The sequence below is a fragment of the Pelodiscus sinensis genome, chromosome 15 (genome assembly GCF_049634645.1).
Source record: "Pelodiscus sinensis isolate JC-2024 chromosome 15, ASM4963464v1, whole genome shotgun sequence".
Classification (NCBI taxonomy): Eukaryota; Metazoa; Chordata; order Testudines; family Trionychidae; genus Pelodiscus; species Pelodiscus sinensis.
The window spans coordinates 30,731,222-30,735,762 of record NC_134725.1 but is presented as its reverse complement, the minus strand read 5'-3'; the positions used below and the strand labels follow the sequence as shown (position 1 = coordinate 30,735,762).

At 57.8% G+C, this 4,541-nt stretch overlaps 1 non-coding gene across 1 annotated transcript in view; it reads left to right on the top strand.

Annotated features, from left to right (window-relative positions):
• Positions 1-4,477: 4,477 nt before the first annotated feature.
• The window catches only part of LOC142818535 (5.8S ribosomal RNA), a 153-nt gene continuing 89 nt past the window's right edge, over positions 4,478-4,541 (top strand). The window contains exon 1 of the ribosomal RNA XR_012896042.1: positions 4,478-4,541. This exon is cut by the window's right edge and continues 89 nt beyond it. This is a non-coding gene — a ribosomal RNA (5.8S ribosomal RNA).

Genomic DNA, 4,541 nt, shown 5'->3' with positions numbered 1-4,541 from the left:
AAACTATTGTAGATGCAGGACTTCACTCCTGGGGGGAAACGCTATTAGGCCGATCACCTTCTGCAACAGGTATGCTAAATATAACTATTCACCCCATTGTGGTGATCATTAGAATCCAACTGGCTAAATTAGCGAGTACAATTGCAGTGGCTTGCTGGATGAACAGAACAGATTGAAAGATGCAGGAAGATGACATGGAAAGTCAAATAAGGCCTTAGTTAATAATACCCAAGAGGCAAGACCAAGCTCAGCCACTCTGAGTATTGGACTCCTGAAATAGTAATGAGAGCTTTAGTAAAAGCTTCATTAAGGAGAGGAATGGAATAATATGGTTTTTCTGTAGCCATATTGGAAGGTCTGTAGCCATAACTGAAGGCCTAAAGCCTTCCTCTGCAGCCAGACTGAAGAGTAGCAACCATTAGCGCGGCAAAGCTTGGAGTCACATACATTCCATCTAAATTACATTACAATAGTGTCATACTTGACTGTTAAGGAGACCCTGTCCTAATGGCACCCACTGTCACCAGATAAAGAAATAGATTTCAAGATGGGTAGAGAAAACTTAGTTTAACAGCATTTTGACTGGCAAGAAACTGCTTATCAATAGTTGAAGTTGTGGAATCCTCATTTCATGACAATGGTCCTCACTTTCCTATTGTTTGTCTCTGTGATCTCTGTTTGCTTTGTGACTGTTTCTGTCTGCTGTATAATTAATTTTGCTAGGTGTAAATCAACTAAGATGGTGGAGTATAATTGGTAAAGTAATTCTGTTACTATAGGTTGTGATTGGTTAGTAAAATTATACTAAAATAATTGGTTAGGGTAGACCTAAGCAGGACTCAGGTATCCCAATATAAACTGGGGCCCAAAAGGAAATTCTTTGGGAACCAACTCCAGGACACTGTACCAAGATCAGAGCTGCCACCACTTCAACCCTGTGCCAATGACACTGAACAGAAACCAGAGCTGCCTAGATGGACCTGATCCTGACTGGCCCTAAAGATGAGTTGTTCTGTCCCACTGGGAGTGGTGAGCACTGTATGCCTGGTATGTGCATCTGGTTTTGGTGATTGTTAATAAATAGAGATTAACTGGGATATTACTGTTTAAGGATCTTTTACTGGTAAAAGATCCCTCAAAGTGTAAGGTTACACCTAAGCTCTAGGGATGGGTAAGGGTGGGTGGCCTTAGAGCAGTGGTCTCCAGCCTTTTTAAGCACAAGATCACTTTTTGAATTTAAGTGCAATCCAGGATCTACCTCAAACCCAAATACACTTGTCCCCACCTCCTTTGTGCCCCTTCTCCAAGGCCCTGCCCCTGCTTACTCCATCCTCCCTCCTTCCCTCCCTCCCCCATCCTCCTTCACTTTCATCAGTCTGAGTCAGAGGGTCGGGGTGCAGGCTCTGGTCTTTGGCTAAGGGATTTGGAGTGTGAGAGGGGCTCTGAGCTGGGTGAGGGCAGGGAGTTGGGTGCAAGTGGGGGTTCTTGGTGTAGGCTCTGGGAGAGAGTTTGGGTCCAGGAGGCTAAGGGCTAGGACAGACTTGGGGTGCAGGAGGGGCTTAATGACTGGGGCAGGGGTTTGGAGCTGTCTCAAGCTGGACACTGTTTATCTCAGGTAGCTCCTGGGTGGTGGTGCAGTGGGGCTAAGGGAGGCTCATCCCTGCCCTGGCCCTGCACCACTCTCAAAAGCAGCCAGCAAACTCTATCTCAAGTCCTGTTGTACCCCTCCCCCCAGTTCTGTGGCAACAGACTACAGAGTGGGAAAGGGGGCACCCTGACATCAGCACTGCCTCCTCTCCCTTCCCTGCCCTGCACCGGGGGTGCAGCTCTAAGGCAAAGTGCCAGAGATGTGCAGAAGTGGGGAGAGGGACTCCTGAAGTGCCAGCACTTGATAACATCTTGGCCAAAGCAGGTAGCATCACCTGTCAGAGGCTCCAAGATCTACCAGCAGATCCTGAGCTATTGGTTGGTGACCACTGACCTAGGGTATGTCTACACTACCCTCCTTGTGGAATGAGGAGTAACGGTAGTTCGGACTAGGAATTCTTGGACCGGCGCAAGACGGACCAAAGCGAAAGCATTTGCCAAGAATGTTTTCATTAATCAAGAACGAAAGTCGGAGGTTCGAAGACGATCAGATACCGTCATAGTTCCGACCATAAACGATGCCGACTCGCGATCCGGCGGCGTTATTCCCATGACCCGCCGGGCAGCCTACGGGAAACCAAAGTCTTTGGGTTCCGGGGGGAGTATGGTTGCAAAGCTGAAACTTAAAGGAATTGACGGAAGGGCACCACCAGGAGTGGAGCCTGCGGCTTAATTTGACTCAACACGGGAAACCTCACCCGGCCCGGACACGGAAAGGATTGACAGATTGATAGCTCTTTCTCGATTCTGTGGGTGGTGGTGCATGGCCGTTCTTAGTTGGTGGAGCGATTTGTCTGGTTAATTCCGATAACGAACGAGACTCTGGCATGCTAACTAGTTACACGACCCCCGAGCGGTCGGCGTCCAACTTCTTAGAGGGACAAGTGGCGTTCAGCCACCCGAGATTGAGCAATAACAGGTCTGTGATGCCCTTAGATGTCCGGGACTGCACGCGCGCTACACTGACTGGCTCAGCGTGTGTCTACCCTACGCCGACAGGTGCGGGTAACCCGTTGAACCCCATTCGTGATGGGGATCGGGGATTGCAATTATTCCCCATGAACGAGGAATTCCCAGTAAGTGCGGGTCATAAGCTCGCATTGATTAAGTCCCTGCCCTTTGTACACACCGCCCGTCGCTACTACCGATTGGATGGTTTAGTGAGGTCCTCGGATCAGCCCTGCCGGGGTCGGTCGCGGCCCTGGTGGAGCGCCGAGAAGACGGTCGAACTTGACTATCTAGAGGAAGTAAAAGTCATAACAAGGTTTCTGTAGGTGAACCTGCGGAAGGATCATTAACGGGGTTGCGCACGGCCGGCTCGGGCCCCCGACGGCGGCGCAGACACCCCACCCCCCCCGAGGGTGATGACGGATGCCTCGGACGCCTCCCCCCCGCCCCCTCCACGCTCTGCTCCGTCCAGCACCCCGGGCGGCCGGGGTCGGGCGGGGCGAGGCCGACGGACGGGAGGCGGGGGGATCTCTGCCTACGGTGCTGGCCCGCCGCCGGGCCACCCTGGTGCCTTCCCCCCCTTTCGTGCACCCAAGCCGCCCCTGTGACGCGGGGCCCGCCCGCCCGGGGCACCGTGGCCGTCCTCCCTGACCTGTACCGCGCGTGCCACCGCCGCCGCCAACGGCAGTGGCGGGGAGGCGGCGGGGCGGGGGAGGGGCGGCCAACTCTGGGACCCGAGTGTTGGCCTGGCGAAGCGCCGCGGGCGTGAGCGCTCACTGCAGCTGTGCGGCTGGGATGGCGACTGGGGAGAAGGTTGCCGGCGGGGCGGCCCAGTCGCGTCTGCCTCCCGGGGCACGCCGGGTACGGAGGGAAACCCCGGATGCCCGGGAGAGGTCGCGGCGGCGGCGGTGGCACCACGGCACGCCTTCTGGGACGGACGCCCCCTCCGAGGCGCGCGGAGCCGGCTGGCGGGTGCCAGGCTCCTCTCCGCGCGCCGTCTGCCCGCCTGTCGTGTGCGGCGGCGGGGGAGGGAGGCCCCAGAGGGTTTGGACACGTTTCCCTCAACCCAGGGACCAGGTACCTAGCGCTCTCTGCGGGCCGTGGGGCCCGGGGAAGGCGGAGGTTCAAAGACTTGCGCGGCCCGAGGCGGCCTGCGGGACAGGCGCAGCGGAGGGCCTGGCGCCGGGGTAGGGGGGGCGGCCAGGGCATCTGAGGATGCCCGTCCCCGCCCCGTCTCCCCGGCGCTGCCCACCGTACCGCGCTCCGCTCCGTGGGAAGCCCGGGACGGAGAGGGGCTACCCTGCCACCCTCTCTGTGGTGGGGGCCGAAAGGCCGTTTTCCCCGTCTGCCCTCCCGACCCGCCGTCTGCCCACAACCCTTACAGCCCCTTAACCCTCCCGCGCTCTGGCGTGAGGGGGCGGGGAGGAAGGGCGAAAGGGACGGGCCGGGCCGGTGTGCGGCGTGCGGGCTCGGCCGGCCGGCCCCTTCCGAGCCAAGCACCTGGCGTTTTGTGTGCGAGCGTGGTCTTTTCCCCGAGAAAAGCGCTGGCACGCTAACCTTTTACTGGTGACCAAAAAGTGACGAAGGGCGGGCACCGTGGAGGGCTGCGCGGGCCGTGCAGGATGTCCCGGGGGGTGAGGACGGGCGGTTGAGCGCCCTAGGCCGCGAGAGAAAGAAAGGACCTGCAGAGGGCCCTCCTCTCGCGGTGAGACCCGCCACTGTCTGTGTTTCCCCCTCGGGGACAGCAGGCCGGCACCCGACCGGTGCAGACAAGGTTCCCCCCCCCCCGCCGCCACCGCCACGGGTGCGGTGCGCGGAGAAGGGGCGGGGGCGAAAGGGCGTAACACGGAGGGGGAAAGAGAACCCCCGAAAACCTCACAACAACTCTTAGTGGTGGATCACTCGGCTCGTGCATCGATGAAGAACGCAGCTAGCTGCGAGAATTA